Source organism: Propithecus coquereli, unplaced genomic scaffold, assembly GCF_000956105.1.
Source record: "Propithecus coquereli isolate 6110/MARCELLA unplaced genomic scaffold, Pcoq_1.0 Scaffold370, whole genome shotgun sequence".
Lineage (NCBI taxonomy): Eukaryota > Metazoa > Chordata > Mammalia > Primates > Indriidae > Propithecus > Propithecus coquereli.
Window position 1 is genome coordinate 1,952,720 of NW_012149397.1, and position 27,007 is coordinate 1,979,726.

At 39.5% G+C, this 27,007-nt stretch overlaps 1 pseudogene; it reads right to left on the reverse strand.

The window, feature by feature from the left end:
- Positions 1-4,339: 4,339 nt before the first annotated feature.
- LOC105816404 lies at positions 4,340-25,021 on the reverse strand (annotated as a pseudogene).
- Between the last annotated feature and the right edge of the window lie 1,986 nt (positions 25,022-27,007).

Here is a 27,007-nt window from a genome sequence, read left to right on the forward strand (position 1 = left end):
GAAAGGAAAGGAAAAAGGAAAAGGAAGGAAAGAGGGAGGCAGGAGGGAGGAGAGAGATGGAGGAGAGGGAGAAGAGGAAGGAAGGAAGGAAGGAAGGAAGGAAGGAAGGAAGGAAGGAAAGAATACAGAAAGCCCCAATTTGTGTTTAATAATACTCAGAGTAAAATGCTGTAAGACTTACTAGAAAGAAAGAGACTTATAAAGAGGCCGCTTGAAGACAGGCCCCTGGGAATCGATCAACTAGGTTTAACCACACATCACAACAGGCTTGTGCTCTCTGAATGTTCAATAGAGGGTTATTTATTAACACCTGGCAGTCACGGTAAGACTGCTTGCTCCTGCAGAACATTAAGATATCAGAAGAGGGTTGCTAGGATCATCACCCCATACTTAGAACAGCCCCAAGAGATCACTACTCTAAGTGGAAACATAGGGTGTGTTCAGTCCTGAGTTGGCCCTAGAGGGTTCCCCAAGGGCTGAACACATAGATCCATATTCAGCTCCACTACGATCTTATCAGAAGACAGCTTGTGATGAAAACCAATCTCTTGGCAATAGTTGGACATTAACATTTCAGAATTTTCCAGAATGAAATTAGCTATGCCATATGTTTATACCCCTTGGGAGATGTCCTTTAAATTATATCTGAATGCATGAGAGAACCCTTATACTCAGGGGAGAACGAGAAAGATAGTTGTTCCTTAAAAGGCTCCAGATAAAACAACCAATGAGCAAAAAGCATTGAGCCAGCAATTAAGAACACATACCATTTGGTTTCTTCAACCAAAGCAGTTCCCAATGGAGATCTCACATCTCAAAGCCAAGCTCAGTTGTTTGCAATGTCCAAGCTAAATATGCTGATACCAACTTCAAGGATGAAGCAGGGAAGTGAAAAAGCAAAACATGATAAATCAAGAAGTATTGTTTTCTCTGTTCCTAGAGGCAACTTGGTGCAGAAAGACAGTTGCCTTTATAGGGCTCTGTGAGGGCCTCGCTAACAACTGGTTTTGTCCCATTGGCCAGAGAAAAGGACACTCTGTTGGAAATAACAAACCCATACCATTAAAGAATTAAGAAACAAAGAAAGGTGAAGCAGGCAGAAATGTGTTTATATTTGTGTTGTGTAATTCTGCAACACACAGATGACGTGAGAGGTGACCAATCTTTCTCTCAGTAAAATCCAAATATTTAATTATCCTTAAAGGGTACTGACAAAGATGTTTAAAGAAATAGCTACTGCTTTTCTATATATAGTAATTTTTGTGTATGTGCATCCAATATTATATCACAATGGAATTCATTTCTAACTACAAAGAATACTGATAAGTTCATGACATCATTTTCATATTTGCTTTAATAAAGCATGTTGTGTTTAATAGAATGAAATAGAAATAAAAGCTGTCTTGGATCCGAGATTTTATAGCTCCAAAATATACAAAGTAAGAATTTCCCTTGTCTTGAACTTGGTGGGAATAGCTGTATGACTGATACACAACACACTGACAAATTGTGGCAGTAACCTGGTTAGTCTCTCTTCTCAGTTTCGCCAGGAAGCTATAATAGGTACCTGAGTCTTTGGTGAAAAAGTTAACCTTAAGAACTAACATTTTTAATAAATAAGAAAACAGTGTTTTAACTGGTATCTTTCTTCTTTGTCCACTAAATTGAATGGACTGGCAGCACACATGGAATGATGCATTATGACAATAATTAAGTTTCCAGCTTTGCTGTTTTGAGAGTATGAATTGAATACGATAAAAGTAAATAGACCCTTGCGTATTCATGCATGACCTAAAAGGAATGCAGTATTTATAATAAAAGAATCAGGCCAGGTGCGGTGGCTCACACCGGTAATCCCAGCACTTTGGGGAAGCCGAGGTGGGAGTATCACCTGAGGTCAGGAGTTCAAGACCAGCCTGGAAGACACAGCAAAATCCCATCTCTAAGGACAAAATGAAAAAGGAAAAAATTAAATTAAATGAAATTAAAAAATTAAAAATTAAAAAAAGGAATCACAAATACATTTTACCTGTGGAATTTTAGAAATTGGGTATATCACTCGTTTATCTTAAATCTATGGTTTTTCCAGCAGAATTTTCAATCTGCTCAATTTTAGCACTCTTTGATATAGGAAAGTAAAAACATAGGCACATTATAAACCAGCCATGGAGCGGCCTCTTAATTCTCTATAGTGATCCTCTGTGTACTAACTGAATGAATCAGGGAATGAGAATAATGCCAGACATACCAGAAACAGGTGCTTGTCGTCGCCAAACCAATCGACTTCACTGATATGTGGCATTTAAGTCCATAAAACATAACTTCACTGTCATAATCTTTTAAACATAGTCCTATAGGATTCATCGTTTTTATTTATAGGGTAAATGTCTGTTCTTGGCCATCCAGATGTGCAACTTACATGAATTTAAATATAACCTAGGAGAAAGCAAAACTTAAATATTTATGATGTATTTAAAATCTATTTTATAGGCGGAAGTTCCCGCTGCAGCTCCCCGGAGCTTGAGCTAAGCGCCAGCGGCCGCCCCTGCCCCGCGGTGCCCCTTCCTGTGGCCTCCGTGAAGACCGCAGCTTGGGGGCAGCGGCGCCGTGAGGTGCCGGGGCGGGCTGCGTGGCTCCGAAAGGCCGGGCGAAAGGCCGGGCTGCGCCGCCTCCGCCTCTTTCTGGGCTGTCAAGGCCATGGGCGGGAGGGGCGGACGCGAAGGGTCGTGGGGGAGCCTGGGCGGCAGGGAGAGCACAGCCAGGCGGCAGGAGGCCAGGAGGCCCCGGAGGAGGAGCAGGGAGAGAACAGGCTGACCCGGGGCGGACAGGGGCCCGGGAGAGAGCTGCGAACCCGCTCACCCTGGCCACTCTCCACTCCCCGCCCTGCAGGGGCATCTGGGCAAAGTGGTCAGTTGCAGTCCCCACAGCTCCGTGAGAGTTGGGATGGATTTGTGCGGGGATGTCCTCTTGCCTTCCCATCGCCGTGTTCCTTATAGGGCTTATCTATAGGAGTCACTATTAAGCCTTTGGGTGAAGATACTGAACAGGCTCAAGGCGAGCTGGTTAAATCCGTCAAGATTATATTTTGATAGTATTCCAAATACAGGCAATAAAACGTAAATTCTCCAGGCAAAAATAAATAAATAAATAACATCTATTTTATAGCACTCTTAAAAGTCTTAAATGGCATTACATTTTCACCCAAAAAGGTTTCCAGAACATATTTCAATGTAGATAGTTACAATTTTCTCTGATGATCTGGACCTGGGAATTGATGAGAAAGCTTCCTTTTCCCTTTGGCTCAGAATGAGAAAAAAGCGTAACTACGATTATTACAGTTAGAGGACGAGAAGAATGGGAGAGCCGGGCCAGAAAAACTCCTGTATTTGCTTTTTCTCTTTTTGCTTATAGAATATTCGGTAGTATTAGCTAAGACATAGTGAGCCAGAGCTAGCAGTCAGTAGGATCTGGATTGTTTCATCTCTCCACGGCCATATAAAACCTATTTTTTTTAATCTTAATACTAAACTGACATATTTTAAACTCACAGCACTTAATGATTCATAGACAGTTTCTATCAAGAATTGAAGCTTCAATTTAAATGTTACTACTGTGAAGGTATAAATATATACTCAAGATCTTTTTACTTTCATTATTCATGTAGTTTCATTAAAATGTCTTACGTGCCTAGTTTCTAATAAAACTAAACCTAACATTATATTACAAAAGAGCCCACTATAAAATTAAATTACACAATAGCTTTTCTTAATGTTGTGTTATTTATTAAATAATTGACTCTTATTTTTTTCCCTAATTTTTATGACAGATATTTGAAGGAACTTTACTTTGGAAGCCTCATGGTAGATGGTGTAGTTCTCACATTCTTCGAAGAATTTTCAAAACACTTCCACCACTTGATGTTTCATTAATCGAATTCTATCATTAGTAAAAAACACTCTGGACAGAGAATCAACAGGATTAGGAGAAAGAATCACAATATGTGTGTCTGACAAAGGATTCATATTTAGCACTTCTGTAACTCAGCAAGATAAACCAACCCACTTACAATGGGTAAAAAGCACTAAATGAAAAACAACCTTTGGAATAAGTACTAAATTAAATATATTTCCAAACAAATATAATCAAGTTACTTACTTTATAAGACAATCTCTGATTTGGACTTTCTTTTTGGTAGCTTTAGCTAATTGTTCCAAGTGGATCATGGTCCTCAGTGGCATTTCTTAGATATAAAGTAACCATCCAAGAGAACAGTTATTTCAGAAGGCTGTACTTTTCTGTGTGTGTGTGTGTGTGTGTGTGTGTGTGTATGTGGCTATTCTTAATTAAAGGCTGCAGGATCAACATAAAGATAAACAAAAAATTCCCCCAGTTTGTTGCCTTCTGAATCGTCGTGGAGCATTCAGAAGCAAACATCACAAAAGAAACATGGGTCCTCTGGTACAAAACTGTCACTGTTAGTCAACCGTCTGTAGTTTTTAAAAAAGATGTACATTATTAAGTTTTTTAGGCTTTAATGTGCTGTAAGTTATAACCTGTATGTAGTTAATATGTAAACATAACATTCCCAGTATTGCCTTGTCAGTCTACCATATTAAAACATAAGCCTTTATATAATTTTGTATATATATGGAGACACAGACAAATCACTACCAATACTCTACAAGGCAAAAGGGCATCCAACGCTAAGAAACGTCGCAGAACGCTGTTTCTCTGTAAGGCTTGCCCCTAAAGGTGAGTAGAGAAGAACATAAGTCTGTACTTGAAAGCACCATACATTTGCCATGACATATCTATCCTCCAGGTAACTTACTTATAAACACAGTCATTTTCTTCTAACAGACCATCTTGAAAACTCATAATATAATTAGATCCTACGGATCTGATACACTTTTGCTTAATTTATCTTTTTAACTGGTAAATGAGTTCTGGTTAATTTGAAAACTCCAACTGTTTTACTACCTAGAATTCAGGATAAAATATTGTAATATACAGAGCGTATACAAGTGGGAATACGGGCAACATTATTCAACTGAGATTGTTTTTGGTCTGAGATGCTATGGGTCACAGTAAGATGAAAATACTATTTTCCAGTGTATTTGATTTCTGTATCTCATGGACTGTGTACTTTTAACATTCCCTTATTTTCATTTTGATCTGATAACTCTGATTTATCATGTTTTCCTATTGATCCATTAGAAAAGTATATTGTGGCGGGGAAGCCAAAGAAAACTGAAGATATAGGTTGCATATCTCTTATCTGGAATTAAAGGCCTTATCTGAAATGCTTGGGACCAGAAGAGTTTCAAATTTCAGATTTTGGAATATCACTGTTATGTATGTACCTATCATCTGAGCATTGAACATCTGAAATCCAAAATGCTCCAATGAACATTTTCTTTGAGCATCATGCTGAGGCTCAAAAAGTTTTAGGTTTTAGATTTCTAATTTTCAGATTTGGGATGCTCAACCTGTACTAAATTCTTCCCTTTCCTCTAAGTGGTTTCCCAACTTTTTTGACTCTGACCCACAGTAAGAAACACTTTAATATAAACATGTAGAATCACATGATGCAAAAATTTTATACAACTTTATTTTGACCTCGCATGTGATGTGCTGATATTTTTTTCATTGAGAAGCTGTGGAATGAAGCTGATTTGGTAAACTACAGACAAGAAAGAACATGGCTCCCTGAACATGGCATCAGCCCTGAAGTTCGACCTTCCTCTTGACTTATCTGTATATATCATAATACACGGCTTACTGTTTAAAAACGCTAGTTTTAACATATTAAAACTGATTTTGTGGACCTTCTCTACTGGATAAAAACCCTCATATTACTTACAGGTCCAAGTACAAAAGTACTTAGAGCAAAAAAGGAAAACTGAAATTATCAAAACTACTTAACTACTGAAAACCAGCAATTCTTGAAGAAAAAGATATCTCGAAGAAAATGTACACCTAGCTGTGCACATTTTACAAATGGAGCATTTTCTGGTCCGCAGCCAGTGCTTCTTGATGAAGTGCCCTATCCAAGCAGTCATCAGTATGCATAAGCCTTTTGTTCATAAGAAAATAAATGGAGATTAAAATTAAAGTGCAAATTTATGATCTGTAAAGGAATATATCTGTACCTTAACATTTAGGAACACACTAGATGTTTTCAGTTTGTGCTTACAAAAAATTTAGGTAAATTGCTTATTATACCAGATTTGACCAAAATTGTGTTCCACAAAACACTTTCTCTAAAAGAGCATTGGGAAAACAAGGTTTTCTTTCCTATGAGCCTTCCCCAATCCCTTTATGGTAATGTGCACTGTGACACCCTAAGAGGGAGCTACTGTACACTCCATGTCTTCCGTGTACTCCCTCAGAGAACCCCTGGATTACCTAATGCTCAGTACCTTTTATGGAACACAGTTTGGGCAGGGCTACTTGGTGATATTTTACCCAGACTAACTGGTTGTTACAATGTGGCTCTACTCTTTTACTATCCCCTTTATGAAAATCTAAATTTGGCTCCTTAGTATTAGGTGTCAGAATTACAGACTTCTAAGTTTTAAGAATTGTAAATGAAAGTCAATCTCTATTCTGTCCCTAATCAGCTTTCTGGGTTTGGATAAACCCCCTAAACAATGATTGACCTCAGATTCTTCTGAAAAATGAAAGGACGGCACAAGATTATTCTAAAGGTCCCTGACAATTCTAAAATTCCACTTTTTTTTTTTTTTTTAGTTAGAAAGGATAGCAAATATTAAACTTCACCATCAGAAAATCATTGAATTTTTGATAGCTGGTACTGTGGAATGGCACTGAATTATTAAATCTACCTATGAGATGAAAATGACTCGTCTACATTACCTTTAAAAATTTCTCAGCAAAGTTCCACGTTACAAACTCTTTTTTTTCTTTTCATTTCAAGATATTATGAGGGTACAAACATTTTGGTTACATGTTATGACTTTGCCACTCCAAATCATGATTTGAGGCATGCCTTTCCCCCCGCTACAACGCTCGCCACGTCCAACAAACTCTAATAAATGCCAATTGCTTTTTCTCTTTAGCACTGAAACAGATCATTGTTTCTTGTGTTGACCACTGCATCAAGAAATTGCCTTGACAGAAATACTCTCCAGGGATTAGGGGGATGGGGGGATAAACCCGCAACTAAAGGACACAGGAAGCATTGTAGGGGGAAAGGGCATGCCCCTAACCCTTGCTTGGGTGAGGCAAACACATAAAGTGTAAATTTAATGTTTATACCCTCAGAATACCCTGAAATAAAAAATAAAAAAAAGAAAGAAATTGCCTTGAGTCTAAGGGCCATGTTCTTATCGTTCAGCCTTACAATGACACTGTTCACAGCAACCTGCCCCTACACTATGAGAAATAAAAGGAAAGTAAGACCATCACAGAGAATAGTGGGTTGTCTTCCACCTTATGTTTATTGAGAGGCAGGCACATTTACCCTCATTTGACTAGAAAAGCTGGCTTACATAAAATTTTTTGAAGTTTTTAAGACTTTTTTTTTTTAGACTAGTCAAGTAGAGCAGTGAGAAAGGGGGATAAAGTAGAACAAGGAGATCAATCTATAACTGACTATGAACAATCAATTGAGATAACTCACTGCCTCTGGACCAGCCAACATTTTAATAACATTATTAAAACCATAAACATACTATACATAATTTTTAAAGTCACATAAATCCAAGGTTTATGAGCTTTCTTTGCTCTCCCCTCATCATTCTTCCCTAGGGGCAACTCTTTTCCACATATAACTTTTTATGATTTTGCACTTCAACTTCCCTTTATAGAACTACTGTAATTTTGCTTAAATAGATATTTAATGTTTAAATTATGGTGAGTTGATACTACTTCCACATAAGCTACACAACTGACTACTCTTTCCTCTTACTGTACATTTTATTTTCTAGCTACTAATTCTCTCTTGTTTGCATCTGCTAAATTCTCAATGTACCTGTTACTAACTCACTTCCCTATTTTCTGAAAGAAGGATGAACATACTATCCATTTGAGTTAAAGACCAACCAGAAGTCTACCAGTTCTATTTTTCTTTCCAGACATTCTTATTGAAATTCTGTGCTTCTGGCTCCAGTCTCTGGACTGAACTGTTCTCTAGGTCTGTAGACAGCTCTCGTACCAGGATGTCCCTTCCCCATCATCCTCAGATTCCCTTTATGTCTATTTAAACTACTCTGTGTGGCATCCCACGTCCTTCTTGTTCCCGGTTTACTCTTTGTGTGAAGTGCTTCTACATCCTCTGGTAGCTCTCTGAGAAGCAGTGCGAGGGATATAAAATTTTGGAGACTGGTCACTAAGACCAAAAAGAAGTAGAAGCAGGGACCTTCTGAAAGCATCAGAACCTATTTACTGGTATGTCATTGCTCCACAAAAAAAATGGTCTCAGAAGGAATCAAACCAGCAACACAGCAAGGTTTTTTCTTACATATTGGTATTTCTTAAACTGAGATTTCCTACATAAGGAGGAAATGAAGAGCTTTATTCATGGAATAGAGATACCAGCTATACACAATTAATAACTAATCTCCGCATCTCATTTTAGACTATTTTAGCTCTTTCCCCATTTAAATCTTTATCAAAGTATTGAGACTTCGCATTTGTCAAATATCAGAATTACTCTTCTCTTTCCCTAGTTGTTACCTCCTTCAAATTTTGGCAAAAAGACAAGAAACCTAGAAATAAAGTTGCAAATGTGCAAAGAATCGATATTATATACACAATGGATGACTAGTACCTGAATAACAGCTGTGTAATATGGAAATGGAAATAATTTTAAAAGGATTTACAGATTTTAACCCTCTAATAAATAGTAAAGTATTTCTTAAAGATGTTCCAAAAAATCAACAATAGAAGATGCAAATGGATACAGAGAGTTGCTAATGGCATGAAAAGCAGACACTTATTTTTGCTGTTCCCAAGCCAAGTTGCAATGGTGATTACTTTTACTCCCTTTTTTTTCTTAAATACTGTGCTTTTATATGGTGAAATAAAGAGAAAGAAAAGAGTAAAAAACGTTCTGAGTGCTGCCACCCACCTTACGTCAGTAATGACAACAACATGCTCACAGTCTCCCTGGTGCCGGTGTAAGTAAGGAAAGCCTAGTTTAATATGCACGTCACTGAAGGTGAAATCTTCCATTCCAGCAGTCCGAAACTTCCGCAGCCTCTATCGTGGGACTCTGACGCTCAATGATAGTCCTGTGAGAGGGAAAAAGGGAAAGGATATAACATTACCCCACAAAAACTTAAAAACTACAGAAAAGTATTTGTGATTCACACAACCTCGCTCACCCAACTAACTGGGCAGTTGCGTCTTGAGATGAAACCATAGTATCTGATACATATTGGGATAATAGGACACTGAATTTTTCTTCATCTGTTAGAGTGATAATTTTCAAAGTATGCTCCCTGCGATCAAAATTACCTCCATGATAATACTAAGCTGTTATCTGCCTTGTTCAATCCTTACCCTCTCATAAGCAACTGGTTTTCTGGAAGCGACATGATGTTTATCACTTCAGCTTGAATGCAAAATGTGTGACAATTTCTCACTTTTGTTTTGGAAAATGTATTTTTCACAAAAATGATTAACATGTAATGAGATTATTTAAATTAATATTTCAAATATTCCTTAGTTTCAATTTCTAATATGATAAATATTGATAGCTACAACCCACATATGCAATAGTTCTTTGGGGCCCTCAATTATTTACAGTATCAAGGAGAGCTGAGATCAACAAGTTTGAGAACTGCCACATTTTATTTTATTTCTTTTTTTAGAGACAAGGTCTCACTACATCGCCAAGACTGGAGTGCAGTGGCTATTCACAGGCACGATCATAGCATACTACGGACTCAAACTCTTGATCTCAAAAGATCCCTCCCTCTCAGCCTCCTGAGTAGCTGGGATTATAGGCATGCACCACTGGGCTCAGCTTAATTTTTCTTAGATGTATGTAATGCTCAGTACAAGATCTGTAAACAATTCATTGCAAAGACCCTTAAAAGACCAATAACAGGATTTCTGGAGACACCATCGCTTTGAGAACTATAAATAGGAGAGTTTGAGATTTTTGAAAACCGTACCTACTCAAATCTCTGCATTCGAGGTATCTTTTATCACTGTCAAATGTTCCTTCAAAATAAAAGAAGGCTGATTTATATAGGTCCTACAAGAAAACAGATGTTATTGAGAGAAAGCCTATACTTAACAATTATAAAAAGTATTAATCAAAATTTATAAGTCATAAAATTACACTAACATGTTACAATAGCTTTAGAAACTTCATAGAACACGCTCAACATATTAAATCTGTTTAAAATTTGATGGGAACCTACTATGTGACAAGTACTGCGTTAGTTACCAGGGATGAAGGTGTAAAGACATGTTCCCGGCTGCAACTTTCAATTTTATCCTGTTGCTGTTTTAGTCACTAGCTTTGATTTATATTTCTGTATTGTCCTGCGACTCACAAAAGGAACCCAATTAGACATCAGATAAACTTCAGTGTTATTTCATTACATGTGCATAGACAGCAGTGATAGCTATTTTGGATATTAGAACTAAAAACTAAACAAAATTTTATCTTTGAAGTTTCCCCTGTGATAACAATTGCTGAGTTATATTTTTCTGGCATTTTTTAATATTTTCAATGAGTTCCCTAAAAAAAATTCTCTCTTTGTATTTTCAATAACTCTCAGGCAGACAGAATATGAATTTCTATTTTTAGGCAAGCAATCTTGCCCCAAGTATCACAGTAGTCTTGCAATGGGTCTAAGCCCTCAGGTTTCTTAACTTTCATTCTTCCAGAGTTTCTATCAAACAGGTGGCTCTTAATCCTGACTGCAAAATAGAATCACAGGAACTCCCAAGACCAAGTCTCACCTCAGACTCTTTAAATGAGAATCCTTGAAGATGCGGCCCAGACATCAGTATTTTTCCAAAGCTCTGTGGGAAAAATAATGCAAGCAGAGTTGAGAACCACTGTTAGAAATGCCCTCCACCATATGCTTAGAAACAGGTCCCTAGAAGAGGGTCAGAAGACCTGAATTTTTTCCTTAACCTACTGCTGATGATAATAGCTTTGTGACTCTGGGCATGTATCTCTCATCAGCCCTCAGTGTCCTCACCTGTAAAGTGAGAATAGTCTCTGCCATAGTATCTGACAGGATTGTGGTGAGGATCAAAAGCTATCGATGACCTACAGAAATAATTCTGGCAAAATGCTGAGAAATGTTGAAAGTAGGCAATAGGTACATTACAGGTTCACTATACTAGTCTCTTGTTTGAAATTTTCCAAAACAAAACTAGTTTTTTCTTAAACAACATAAAATACAAACGTCAATCATAAAAGAAAAATATTTCCAGGGCCAGAAAATTGTTAGCAGCAGCAAAATCTCACTTATGTGTCCACTTTCCAAACTACACTTGGAGAACAAGGAAGCAAACAAAATGGATCTCAGAAAGAAGATACTAGAAGCTTGCTGTCATGCATATTTTAATCACAGCATCGCTGAAGTTTTCACTCAGTGCCTATTCGCCACGTAAACAAAATGGTAGAGAAAGACATCTGAAGTCAAGTTTAATACCAGCAATATAGACAAGAAGAAAGAATGTGGGCTTTGAAGGTGAAATGACACGGATCTAAATACAGCCCCCATCACTGCTTACTAAAGTTGGGCAACTCAACGACACGGTTGCCATCTCAGTGCTTTTGGAGATAAATATTAGGATAAAGAGAAAAAGTACAATTTCAAAACTATATATAGACCAGGAAATATGAGATTTATCTTTTCTTTAAAGGAGAAACAGTAATCTTCTGCAGTTTCTTAACCCTACCAAAAAACCATAAGTTGTAACTGTCAATTGAAAAGACAAACCTAATAAGAAAAATCTGAATGTACCCTCTTCATTCCAACTGTGTCATTGTTTGAAGCCCTTTTGACTCAGATTGGGGATAAGTCTTACCTTTAGGAAACTCCGGAGAATGTTTTTGACAAGGCTTCATGAATTTATTGTTTTTGTATAATACATCTATGCTGATGCCTTTAGAATTTTTCTAAGCAGTGGCTAATTGACCCATAGTCCTATTTTAAATATTACATGTCTACTGTTATACTGTTTCTGCCTCTTCTGTCTACTGAATAATCTCTGATAATTGAGCACTTACCATATGCCAAATATATGGTCCCTTTGGAATGAATTATCACCTTTTGCTGGGGGCCATTATGACAGACTGAAACTCCCACAGAGTTTGAAACAAGAGCAAGTGAACAGCAAAGCCAAATGCTATAGCCAGGTCAAGTTACATGAAAATGGAAAAGTGACCAATTGTTTAGACAATCAGGCAGTCACTGTTACCCTAGAAGGAAGAGTATCCATAGAATGATTTAGAAATAAATGAAAGATGAGGAAATCAAGCAGAGTAGAGCCTCCTCTTTGGAAAAGTTCTGATGATAAGGGAAGGAAAGAGGGTATGAGCTTAATGGAATCGCATGGGAGAAGGAAGCATTTACTGGGATGTTTATGAGCCTGCTAGGGTAATCATTATTCCCTTAGCTTCTTATCATTATTTCCTTTTGTTCTATGGGAGGAATATCATCTTACTTTGCTGATGTGCTCAGGGGCTCGGTCAGGGGTGTTGCTGAATTCTCCGCCAATCTGGAGGTCACCGACACAGCAAATTGAATCCCTCAGCTCTGTGAGCTTTTGACTGCCCAACATCAGCATTGTCTGGTATGGTTTCTGTCCTTTGTGCTAAAAGTCAAACAGCAAATAAGTAAGTGTCCACTTAGAGACAAACCAATAAAACCACAAATCCTGTCACAACCAGATCTAAATTAAGTTACTGATTTTCTTAAATTTAAATTGTCCCCATAACTTGGTTCTGTTTTCTTAGCTTCTGTATTTGTCTATTTTGCATCCATTAATTATAGGGCCAAACTAACAGTCAAAACTATTTCCATCTGCCCCATGATCCAGAGCCCATACTCTGAAACCACCTTCTTACCTAACTCTCACACACCAAGCGGGTATTTCCCCGGCTACCCCATCAACCTAAATCAACCCGGGCCAGGTACCAGGCAACAAGGGACAGAGCCTACGCCCCAAAGCCTGCTGCAATTATTCAATCTAGCCAGTCCTAAATTGTTTACTCTTCCCTGCCTGGCCTTTCCCACAGAAATCCCAGGAAAAACTGGGATCTATGCAATCCCGTCTCTCCTTTCAGCCTCCTGGCTAAGAACAGTGCTTTTCTCTGTGGCCCTGTGTGGCATGCCCCCTCCTCTCAAGAAATGTAATAAACGTCTTCCTTCAATGGCATTGGCCTCTCTGTGTCATCACTTGGTTACCTCCATAAACTAAAATCCCATCGGTACAACTGAGATACCTGGCAACAGAACTTTTCTAGTTGAAGCTAAAGTACATAATCAAGATGCTACCAAACTGACACTGGCATTGAGAGCCTTGGAAATAAAACTTCATCTACCAGCATGGACTTTTAAAATTTACTAAAAGTTACCTCACTGAAGTCAGGCAATTTATACTCCAACCTCAGATGATAAACCCGAAGATTCGCTTTTTCGGTTTTGTTTTTTTTTTCTTACCAATAATTTGAGATTAATCAAAAATGGTAATTAGTACAACTATCTTTCAGATGCTTCATAAACACCTACTTATTCATAAGTGCAATTTATGTATAGTGATATTGCAATTAAACCTCATCAGAGTTCATGACACATCTATTTAGGGAACCAAGAATATATTCCCTCTGGGCTAGGACAGACTTCTGAGAAATTCGTAGATACCCCTGACTTGTTAACTTTCCATATTTTCATCAAAGAAGACCTGTCTTTAGTTAGTTCAGTAACTTCCCAAGTATTCCGAATTCATGAACAAAGGTTACTGTCTACTCCTCCACTAGCCAACTATTCTGCAAAAAAGGCTCAAGAATTCACAGAATTAGAATTATTGTAGATTCATATATACTTTCAGTTGCTTCTAGCACAGAAATCAGGTACACATTCCAATATTACAATTGTAATCCTATTGATCAAGAGAGTGTCTGAAATTTGACTATATTTCTAATATTCCCTATTAAAAGAACCCAAGAATACAAACTATCAGCTCTAAAAATAAGATGTCAGATAGGCAGCATATGCTTGCGTTTATTTTGAGCGCAAGCATAGGAACGTAACTCTTCAAATCACTAAACCCTTTGACAAAAGTTACTCAGATTACACATCAAGTCCAAAAGGTTTTACTACTGACCTTATGAAATACAACAGTGTGCAACATATTCACAGATAGGATAAACTTCCCTCCTTCGATCACGTCTGCTGGATTTGCAGGGTTTTTTCCTACAACAAGTGACTCCTGAAGAAAGAGAAAGAGACCTTGAAATCAGACGTTGTAACGCAGATAAGAGGTGGTGTGGAAAACGGCTCTCAGCAAGGGCTTGAGTCCAACAGCCCTGGGTCTGATGCCTAATTCTACTACAAGAAAATTGTCAAAACATCACTAAGCTTTGGTTTCATCTTCTGTAAGGGAAAAAAAAATACCAGAAAATATTTATTTTACAAAACTATTGCTGGAAATGTGTATATAAAGCGTCTAATTAGACGGTTGGTACTAAGTGCTTAGCAACTGATAATTGAACAGGAACAGGAACTAATGTTGGCATAACACTGGCATTTCTAGTTACTTTACACCAGAGAGTTAGAATGCAAATACGGATCTGTTTGGCTCTAAATCCCTCGTGCTTCTTACAACACCATCATATCTCTAATGTATCATATTTCCTTTTATACGCTTATTAACTGTAAAATAGAGGCCACCAAGATGGACTGGTTAAGATGTAAAATGTTTTAAAAATAAGCAAGGGCGATGTCACACAAAATGGCCAAGAGTAGGAAGCCCTGTGGCTCAGTCCCTCTAAAGAAGCAACTATTAAGCTAGCAAGACAACACTGCAATCCACTGGTTTGGAACTCCGGAACCACAGGGGACACTTATAACAACCAGGGAGTGTTTGATGAAGGGAGAGGCTGCTGATCTTTTATAAGCAAGCAGCGTACGTAAATCAACTATTACCCCCCACATTCCTCAGCCCCACCGCAGATGAGATACAGCTTGAGTTCCTGGAGCAGCTGGCTGGTGCCAGGGCAGGCAGTAGAGACTCTGATCCTCCAAAAATTGGAGGTTCTGTGTTTTGGTTGGTCTGGTGATGCCCTGAGTGCCTGGCCCAGATGCTTGTCTTGGGTTTGACCCTCCTGGCAGTACTAGCTTCCCCCAGCACCATCTATTGGAAGATTTAGAGAAAGGAACCTTTATTCTTTTTTGTTTTTTTTATGGAGCCATACATTTAAGGAAATCTTTGTCAGATCATTGACTGACTGCAGAGATAAAGGAATAGATACGTCAATGACCACTACACTACAAGTAATACACATGCTGCAAAAATAGTTTGGAACAGTCACAGGTAGCTTCAGCCTTCGATAAGAAAAAACATTCTCAGAATGTTCTCAGCAAAAACTTACAAAACACATGAAAGAGGAAAACTACGGCGCAGTCATAGGAAAATTAGAATTTGATAGGAACCAAGCTGAAGAAGCCCACATGCTGAAATTATTAGTCAAAGATGTTAATTAATTGTTTCTACAGGCAAAAGCTAGATTCACACATAAATAAAAGCCCACTAAACAAACAAAAAAAGATGTTAAACCAACTGTCTTAAATGTGTTAAATAAATACTCCAGAAATTTGTATGATCGTTATGTACCAATTTTTAAAAATGTGTTCAATGAGCTAAAGGAAACCACAAGTTACTAAAGAAAATCAAGTTTCTCAATAAGACTAATAGCAGATTTCTCCATCAGAAACCATGGAGACTAGAAACCAATGGGATGACTAACTTACTTATTTAGAGATGGGGTCTTGCTGTGTAGCCCAGGCTGGCCTTGAACCCCTGGGCTTAGGTGATCTTCCTGCCTCAGCCTCTAAAGCAGCTGGGACTACAAGCACACACTACCATACCCAGCTTTTTCTTAATTTTAATTTTTTGGGTGACATATTTAAAGCCATGAAAGAAAAAACTATCAATCCAAAATTCTGTATCTGACAAAACTAACCTTCAGAAACAAAGGAGAAATTATGACATTTTCAGATAAACAAAAGCTGAGGAAGTTCATTACCAGTAGACCCGACATATAAGAAATGTTAAAGAGAGTTTTTCTGGCTGAAATGAAAGACACTAGACAGTTATTTGAAGTCATAAAAAGAAATAAATGGCTGGGAAAGGTGGCTCATGCCTGTTATCCTAGCAGTCTGGGAGGCCAAGGCAGGACGATCACTTGAGGTCAGGAGTTCCATACCAGCCTGAGCAAGAGTGAGACCCCATCTCTACAAAATATAGAAAAATTAGCTGGGCATGCCTGGTGTGCCTGTAGTCCCAGCTACTTGGAAGACTGAGGCAGATGGATTGCTTAAGCCCAGGAATTTGAGAGGTTGCAGTGAGCTATGATGATGCCACTGTCCTCTAGCTGAGCCAAAAGAACAAGACCCTATCTCCAAAAAAAAAAAAAAAGAGAGAGAAGAAAAGAAATAAAGAACATTGGTAAAGGCAACTACAGAGGTAAATACTGAAGACAGTATTATTGTATTTTTGGTTTGTAACTCCTCTATTTTTCCTGTATGATTCCAAAACAAATGGATTAAACAATATTTATAAATTTATAAAGATATAATCCGTGACAATAACAATGTAAAAAGGGAGAGACAAAATGTAGGATCAGAATGTTTGTATAGTATGGAAACAAAATTGGTACAGATATTCAACTTACAATAGGGTTATGCCCCAATAAACCCATCGTGAATCAAAAATATTGCAAGTTGAAATGCATTTAATACCCCAATAAACCCATCATAAAGTTAAAAAATTGTAAGGCGAACCATTGTAAGTTGCAGACTATCTGTATTATTAAAGTAGGTTAGCCTGAGCAACGTAGGGAGACCCCATCTCTACAAAAAATAAAAAAATTAGCCAGGCATGGTGGCATGTGCTTGTAACCCTAGCTACTTACTCAGGAGGCTGGGGTAAGAGGATTGCTTGAGCGCAGGAATTTCAGGTTACAGTGAGCTATGATCACACCACTGCATTCCAGCCTAGGCGACAGAGCGAGACCATTTCAAAAATCAAAACCAGAAAAGTAGGTTGTTATAAGATTGAATTATAATCCCTAAGATAACCACTAGGAAAACACCTAGAATATATACAGAAAAGAAAGAAAGAAGGAAATAAAACTGGTACACCACAAAAATTCAACTACTGCATATATAAAATAAGGCAATAATAGAGGAATTGAGGAATAAAAAATATAAGACACAAATAGCTAAATGGCAGAAGAAAAACCCTTCCTTATCAGTAATTACTCTAAATGTAAATGAATTAAACTCACCCATTAAAAAGTCAGATTGGCAAATTGGATTAAAAAAATCCTGATCCACTATGCTGTCTACAAAAGACTCACTTTTCATCAAAAAACACAAACAAGTTGAAAGTAAAAGGATAGAAAAAGATATTCCATGTAAATAGTAACCAAAAGAAAGCTGGAATGGCTATATTATTGTCAGACAAAATATACTGAGTCAAAAAAATTACAAGAAACAGGAGTGTAGTGGTACATGCCTATAGTCCCAGCTACTCAGGATGCTTAAGTGGAAGGATCACTTGAGCCCAGGAGTGGAGGCCAGCCTGATTAACACAGCAAAACCCTGTCTCTAAAAGAAATTTAAAAATAAAAGTCATAGGAGACAAAGAAGGACATTATATACTGATAAAAGATACCACCCAGCATGCGTTATAAAGATGTATACGGATATACATTACAAAACTTACATGCAGCCAACAACAAAACCCTAAAATGTATGAAGCAAAAACAGAATTGAAGAAAGAAACAGACGGTTCTACAATAATAGTTGGAGACTTTAATATCCCACTTTCAATGGTGGGTGGAACAACCAGACAGCAGATTAACAAGGAAACAGAACACTTGAACAGCAGTATAAAACAATTAGACCTAACAGACATATACAGAACCCTCCATCCAGCAACAGCTGAATTCAGATTCTTCTCTTCTCAAGTGCATATGGACAATTCTCCAGGACAGACCACCAAATCTTAAATTTTCAAAAACCAAAATCATAAAACATATCTTTTCTAATCACAAGCGAATAATACTAGAAATCAATAACAGAAGGAAAATTGGAAAATTCCCAAATATGAGGAACTCAAACACACACTTAAAACCACCAACGGTATTCTCCTGGATAGAGCTGGAATGCATTCTACTAAGTGAGGTATCCCAAGAATGGAAAGACAAGCACCACATGTACTCACCATCAAATTGGTATTAACTGATCAACACATAAGTGCACATATACGAATAACATCTATTGGATGTCAGGCAGGCGGGAGGGGGAGGAGGGGACGGGTATATGCATATACAAAGAGTGCAATGCGCACCATCCGAGGTACGGACATGCTTGAAACTTGGACTTGGGGCGGAGCGGGGCAAGGGCAACATATGTAACCTGAACATCTGTACCCCCATAATATGCTGAAATTAAAAAAAAAAAATTATATTCACAAAAAAAAAAAAAAAACCACCAATGGGTCAAAGAAAAAAAAAACACAGTTAAATCAGAAAATACTTCGAGACAAATGAAAATGAAAACACAACATATGAACTTTAGGAGACACGGAAAAAGCAACTATAAGGAAATTTATAGCTGTACACACCTGCATTAAAAAAGAACAATCTCACTCAGGAACTAAATCTCATTTAGAAACTAAAAAGAACAATAAACCAAATGTAATGCTAGCAGAAAAAATGAAATAATAAAAATTAGAGTGGAGATAAATAAAACAGAATAGAAAAACACTATCAATAAATCAATGAGAACATAAGTTGGTTCTTTGAAACCATCATCAAATGTGACAAACTTTTGCTGCATTGATTAAGAAAAAAGAAAGAAGGCTCAAATTACCAAAAAATCAGAAATAAAAGTGGAGCCATTACTACTGGCTTTACAAAAATAAAAAGAATTACAAAAGCCAGGTATGGTGACTCACACCTCTAATCTTAGCACTCTGGGAGGCCCAAGCAGGCAGATTCCTTGAGCTCAGGAGCTAGAGACCAGCCTGAGCAAGGGCAAGACCCTGTGTCCACTAAAAATAGAAAAAAAAAATTAACCAGGTATGGTGGCATGTGCCTGTAGCCCCAGGTACTCAGGAGGCTGAGGGAAGAGGATCACTTGAGCCCAGGAGCTGGAGGTTACAGTGAGCTACAATGACACAATGCACTCTACTCAGGCAACAGAACGAGACTCTCTCCAAAAAAAAAAAAAAGGAATTATAAGAGAAAACTATGAACTACTGTATGCCAACAAACTGGGTAAGCTAGATAAAAAGGATAAATTCCTGGAAACACACAAACTATCAAAACTGACTCAAGAAGAAATAAAAAAAAAAACTAATCAGACCTATAACAAGTAAGGAGATTGAATCAGTAATAAAAAACCTTCCAACAAAGAGATGACTTCACTGGTGAATTCCACTGAACACTTAAAGAGGAATTGACATCAACGTTTTTCAAACTCTTCCTAAAATCTGAAAAGGAGTGAACACTTCCTAACTCATTCTATAAGGCCAGCATTATCCTGATACCACAGCCAGAAAAAAGACACCACAAGAAAAGAAAACTACAGGCCAATATCCCTCATCAATAGGAATGCAATAATCCTCAACAAAATACTAGGAAACCAAATTCAGCACCATACTGAAAGGATTATACACCACAACCAAGTGGGATTTGTCCCTGGAATGCATGGGTAATTTAACATTAGCAAATCAGGCTGGACATGCTGGCTCAGATCTGTAATCCCTGTATTTTGGGGGCCAAAGCAGGAGGATCACTTGAGACCAGGAGTCTGAGACCGGCCTGGACAACCTAATGAGACCCTGTTTATAAAAACTAACAAACAAATAAACAAAATTAGCCAGATGGCATGTGCCTGTAGTCCCTACTCCAGCTACTCCTACTCAGGAGGCAGAGGCAGGAGGATCACTTAAGCCCAGGAGTTCAAGGTTGCAGTGAACTAAGACCATACCACTATACTCCAGCCTGGGCAACAGAACAAGACACTGTCTCTTTAAAAAAAAATAGCAAATCAATCAATGTATGCAATACACTATACTAATAGAATGATGGGAAAAAAACAGATCCTATCTCAATTGATGCAGAAAATTATCTGCAAAATCTAACACCCTTTTGTCATAAAAACACTAAATAAACTACCAACAGAAGGGAACTTCCTCAACATGATAAAGGCCACAATGAAAAACCCACAGCTGACATCATACTCAACAGGGAAAGACTGAAAACTTTTCCCTTATTATCAGCAATAAGATATGGATGTGTACTTTTGCCACTCTTATACAACATAGTACTGGAAGTTCTAGATACAGCAGGAAGAAAGGAAATAAGGGAGGGAGAGAGGAGAGAGAGGAGAAGAGGGAGGAAGAAAGGACAAAAAGAAGGAAGGGAGAAAGGGAGGGAAAGAGGGAGAGAGGAAGGGCAACCAAATTGGAAAGGAAGAAATTAAGTTATCTTTGTTTGCAGATGACATGCTCTTGTACGTGTCAAACACACACACACAAAACACCAATTAGAGCTAATAAATGAAGCAAAGGGGCAGAATACAAAATCAACACACAAAAATGAATTGTATTTCTATACACCAGCAATGAACGATCTGAAAAAGAAATTAAGAAAACAATTCCATTTACAACATCGAAAATAATCAAATACTTAGGGATAAATTTAATCAAGGAGGTGAAAGGCTTGTACACTTAAAAACTACAAAACAAGCTGGGCACAGTGGTCAGGCCTGCAGTGTAGTGTCCGAGCTAGTACTAGGGAGGCTGAGGCAGGAGTATTGCTTAAGCTCAGGAGTTCAAGACCAGTTTAGGCAACATAGTGAGACCCTGTCTCTACAATTAAAAAACTAAAATTTAAGGAAATAAAAAATAAAAACTACAGTTGCAGGGGGTGGGGGAAAATATTGCTGAAAAAAACTAAAGACCTAAATAAATGGAAAGACATCTCTTGTTCATGAATTGGAAGATTTAAAATTGTTAAGATGGCAGTACCCCCCAAAGTAATCAATACAATTCCCATCAAAATCCCAATGATGTTTTTTCCAGAAATAGAAAAACCTATCCTAAAATTTATACAGAATTTTGACAGACTCCGAATAGCCAAACAATCTCGAAAAAGAAGAATAAAGTTGGAAGACTCAGATTTCCTGATTATAAATTTACTACAAAGCCACAGCAATCAAAACAGTACAGTTCTAGGATAAGGATATATAGACCAATGGAACAGAACAGAGGAACTTACATGGTCAGTTGACTTTGGACAAACATGCTAAGACCATTCGATAGGGAAAAGATGGTCTGGGAAAAATAGAAATCTATATGAAAAAGAATGAAGTCAAACCATTGCCTCATATATAAAAATTAACTGAAAATGGATCAAAGACCTAAACCTATGTGCTTAATATAAACTCTTAGAAGAAAGCATAGGGGAAAAATCTTCATGACACTTGATTTGGCATTTTCTTAAGTATGACACCAAAACACAGATGACCAAAGAAAAAACAGACAAATTCACCTTCATCAAATTTAAAAACTTTTGTTCATCAAAGAACATTATCAAGAAAGTAAAAAGACAACCCACAGAATAAGAGAAAATATTTTCAAATTATATGTATGGTAAGGGTCTGGGATCCAGAATATACAAAGAACTAGTACAATGAGACAAACAACCCAATTTAAAAATGAGCAAAAAAACTTAAGTAGAACTTTTTCAAAGAAAATATACAAATGGCCAAAAATCAAATGAAAAGATATTCAGCATGATCAGTTATTAGGGAAATGCAAATCAAAACCACAATGAGCTATCACTTCACACCCACTAAGATGGCCATTACAAAAAAAAAAAACAGAAAATCAGTGTTGACAAGGATATGCAGAAATTAGAACCTTCATTGCTGAGGGGAAAGATGCTATGGAAAACAGTTTGGTGGTCCTTCAAAATTTTAAACATAGAATTAACCATATGACCCAGCAATTCCACTCGTAGGTATATACCCCAAAGAACTGAAAACGAAGACTCAGATACTTGCACACCAATTTTAACGGCAGCATTATTCATGACAGCCAAAAGGTGGAAACTACCCAAATGTCCATCAACAGATGAATTAATAAACAAAATGTGCTATATCCGATACGATAGACTACTACTGAACCATAAAAAGGCATGAAGTTCTAATGCTATAACATGGATGAACTTATAAAACATTATGCTAAGTAAAAGAAGCCACAGACAAAAGGACAAACATCGTATGATTCCACTTACATGAGGTATCTAGAATAGGTGAATTCACAGAGACAGAAAGTAGAATAGAGGTTAGAGACTGCAGGAGGGGGCACTGGTGAGTTACTGCTTAATGGGTAGAGAATTTCTGTCTAGGAAGATTAAAAAGTTCTGCAAATAGTGGTGATGGTTACACAGCATTGTGAATGTACTTAATGCCACTTAAACACTTAAAAAGAGTTAAAATGGTAAATTTTATGTTACATAAATTTTACCACAATAAAAATAAAATCAGTGGGAGAGATGATAGATGCCATTATGCATTATTCAGTGCCCAGTACAGTGTCTGGCACATAGAAAGTTATGAACCCGGCCGGGCGTGGTGGCTCACGCCAGTAATCCTAGCACTCTGGGAGGCCGAGGGGGGCGGATTGTTTGAGCTCAGGAGTTCGAAACCAGCCTGAGCAAGAGCAAGACCCCGTCTCTACTAAAAATAGAAAGAAATTAATCGGACAACTAAAAATATACAGAAAAAATTAGCCGGGCATGGTAGCACGTGCCTATAGTCCCAGCTACTCGGGAGGCTGAGGCAGGAGGATCGCTTGAGCCCAGGAGTTTGAGGTTGCTGTGAGCTAGGCTGACGCCACGGCACTCTAGCCCGGGCAACAGAGTGAGACTGTCTCAAAAAAAAAAAAAGTTATGAACCCATCATGTTCTAACTCATAATTCCTCAATACTCATCATCTTAAATTTCTCTTAGGGTTTTACACAAGAGATAATGGATTAGGATTAAGAATGTGGTTAAACCAAAATCAGGAGCAGAACAAAAACACCAAAAATAGGGTGAAGATAAGGCATAAATTTAGCCTAATACTGAGAGCAAGACCAAACTCAGAGCATAAATAAAGGCAGCGATCTGAAAGAGGCAAATACGCAGTCACTTGAGCTCTGTGTGTCCTTTTTCCTCACTAGTTCCCAGTCCCAGGGGAAGTTCTCTAGCTTGTTTCCAACTAAGCATATCCAACATCAAACTACCACACGGTCTACACTAACACTTGGCCAGTGACAGTGTAGTGTTTCATGAGAAAAGGGTGAAAAAGATGAGAATCTTACCATCTCATAAGCAAATGTTTCTTGTCTGCAGACTCAATCTATCATAACGGTTTCTTCCCGATGTTCCAAGAACTTCTTTCTAACCCTGTTGTAAATACAAGAAAAATCAAAGTTCGGCATTCTTTATTGGGCTTCTTTAATATTTAATTTTTTATTCTGAACTAATTTGAAACTTAAAGTGGCAAAACTAGTACAAAGAGTTCCTTCACATCTCTTATTCAGCTTCCCCTAAGTTAACATAACACCTTACATGATCACAGAAAAGGGATCAAGAACAGGAAATTAACACTTACACAATATTATTAGCTACAGATGTTCTTAAAATTTCACACAATTTTTAACTGAATGCCTTTTTTTTCTGTTTCAGATTCCTACCCAGTACCCCACATGACATCGGTTATATTTCCTTAGTCCACTCAAGTCTGTTAATAGTCCCTCGTTGTCTCCCTGTCTTTCACAATCTTGACACGTTCAGGGATCACTAATCAGGTATTTTGTACAATGTCCTTCAGTTTGGGTTTGGTTCCTGTTTCCTCATGATTGGAATAAACTTTGCATTTTTGGCAAGACCACCAGAAAACTCATGTCCTTCTCAGTACAAATCAAGAGGTTCATGATGTTAATATGTCATATTACTGGTGATGTTTACGTTGGTTAAGTTCCTGTCTGCCAGATTCCATTGCTTGTCTTTATTAACACGCACTTGTAAAATTAGTGAATAGAAAAACCTGCCTTTGATGAAGCTGTCTTGTTCCTTTACTGCAACTCGAAGAAACTGTGCATCCGGGTCCTGGGACTCCTCCCGGTGTCCCAGGAAGGCTCTAGCCGGTTGAAAGCTTCGAAAGCGCGATCCTACTACCCCGGGCCCCTCCAGGGAGGAATCCCAGAGGACATCAGGAGCAAGACGGCACCTCGGGTGGCCCCAAACTGCAAAAGCCCCTCAGCCCCGCACTCACCCGCATACCGTCCTCAGCTCGGCCGCCGCCTGCAGACTGCAGCCGAGATCCCGGGCCACGGCGGCATCCTCCCGGTCCGAGTCCGCGACCTCTTCACGCTGGGGCAGCGCGGGTGCCCGCGGCTCCCTCAGCGACAAGTCCCCGGCCCGCGCAGCCGGCCGCGCCACAGCTCCCCAAAGGCGCCCACGTGGAAAGCGGGCGAGGTTAGCTCCGGCAGCTGGTGCTCGGGAAAGCTGCAGCCGCCAGTGCTGGCGACCCGGTCCTGCCTGCCGAGAACCCCGCCGCCCGTTGAGCCGCACCAGCCGCCTTCCGACACGTTCTCCCCACTCCGTCCCTTCCCTGCAACAGCCCAGCCAGCAAGGCCTCGCGGGGCCTGATGGGACTTGTAGTCGCCTGCGGCGCCCAGCGAGCGGCGGGAGGGAGTGGGCGCGGCTGCACGCACTACATTTCCCGGCATTACGCACTACATTGCCGGTGCCCGGCGCTGCTGAGAGCGGTGGCTGCTCTAGCCCACCGCAGCGTGTAGGCCTGGGTTCCAGACCCCTTGCGGTTACGTAGCATCGCCCCTGGCCGGTAGGGCGGCCTCGCCACGCCCTGATCTCACTGCCTTGCGTCTCTCGGTCCAAAGATGCGGGACTTTTATTTGAGTCCAGGTTTAGCAAGCTGCTCTGCTACCTCCCTGCTCTAGAGCCTGAGAGACAAGGGGACCCAGGGCCGACACCCGGGAACACGACCAGCCGTCTAGATGGGGACTTTCAGAACTTGCCCAAAGAACCCAATATCTGTTATGTTGCAATAGATTAATCAGAAATTCTGATAATTTGTTGTCATAATTTTTTGAAAATGTAATTCCAAGGATTTTCGCTACAGACTGCACAAGCCTGCTCGGAATCAGAGGGCTGATGAGCGTCCACCATATTGAACTCCAGGCACATCCGAGCAAACAAACATTCATAGACAGCAGAGGACCACCATGTTTTCACTGAAAAACAATAGGAAGAAAAACATGCAAAATATCACGTGGTACAGAATGACTGGAGTATGTATTTAGAAGCTGACTTACTTGATGTTAGAACCCACCTATTAGATTTCTGATACCTTCAATGACTATTACGAATCTTCATGTGCAACAGGGAATTTGAAATTGAGACATTGATAGGCTCCACATTTGCTTAATTGTAGGCCTGACTATATGCTGTGATCAGCATATTTGTATGCTGCCTACTGTGAACTAAAATAAAATCTTAAGGCTCCCCGCTGCCACCGGCCCGAATGAATGGACGCCCCCTTGGCCAAGGGGATATCCTAAAACTAAATTACCTGCTGCAATTGATAAAACCACAACAAAAGGTGTGGACTCCAGGAGGGGAGAATTACTGAGGGTTCTCTGGTGTGTCTGCCACACACAGGATTTGGGTGGCAGCTGTGAAGCCTGAGCCTTTGCACTTGAGGCTGGTGTGGGTGCCAGGAGCGCATTGCCACCTCCCTGCCAGGTCCCCCAGATCTCCGTTGGCTCTCTGAGTCCTGGCCCAGGTGCCTGCGCAAGTTCATGGTACAGGTCACCAGCTCCTCGCATGAACCCCTGCCTTCCCCGACCCCACACTGTCGAGGTTGGAGGTGACGAGAACTGAATACAGGTTTCTGTCTCTCCTCGTGTGCTGCTCCTGTTGGCCTTTTCAGGTTCTCTTGGGCTTGTTTTCTCCTACCTCACATCTGGCTGCTTGGCCTATAGGACTTCAGGCCTACACCAGAGGCGGGGGCAAAGCCTTGCACAGATTCTTCCATCAGCTCCCACAACTGCAAAAGCTCTCCTGCTGTGGTCTCGTGTCCCCATTCATCCCCTGGCTCTCAGTGGGTCTGCGTCTGAGTGAATCACACTGGATGCCCGGGGCCAGTGTGCTGCGGCCAGAATCCAGAATGGCCAGGCCAGGGGCTGTGACCTTATCAGACCATGCCACTGCAGGATGTCACTGCTGGTCTCTGCCTGTTTCAGGAGCTGGTTCTCCACCTTACTCCTGGTTGCACTGGAGGAGCTTGCTCCTGATGTTGGATTTCATAGGCAGAGAAGCTATAAAGTGTAGGGAGGGTCACATAGGGGAGAAGCAGCCACCTGGGCTGACTTCAAAGCCCCTCTGATGACCACCGGCTGTGGCAACCCCCAGAGCACAAAAGGCTCAGGGAGAAGTCTCCCTGCCTGAGTCCTCCATTTATGTCACATGGCATGCAGAGTTCCTATGCTGCCAGCTGGAAGGGAACTTCCAGGCCATCCGTGGGATACTTTGCTAGATAGCCCAAGGGCTCCCTCCTCACAAACCCTTCCTTCCCCATCCCTGCGCCCCTGCAGATTCATGTCCTCTTTCCGGTGTTCCCTGAAACTTTGCATAGATTTTGCACAAACCTCGGTCGTAATTGCTGGTTTGCATGCCTACCTCCTAGCTAGCTA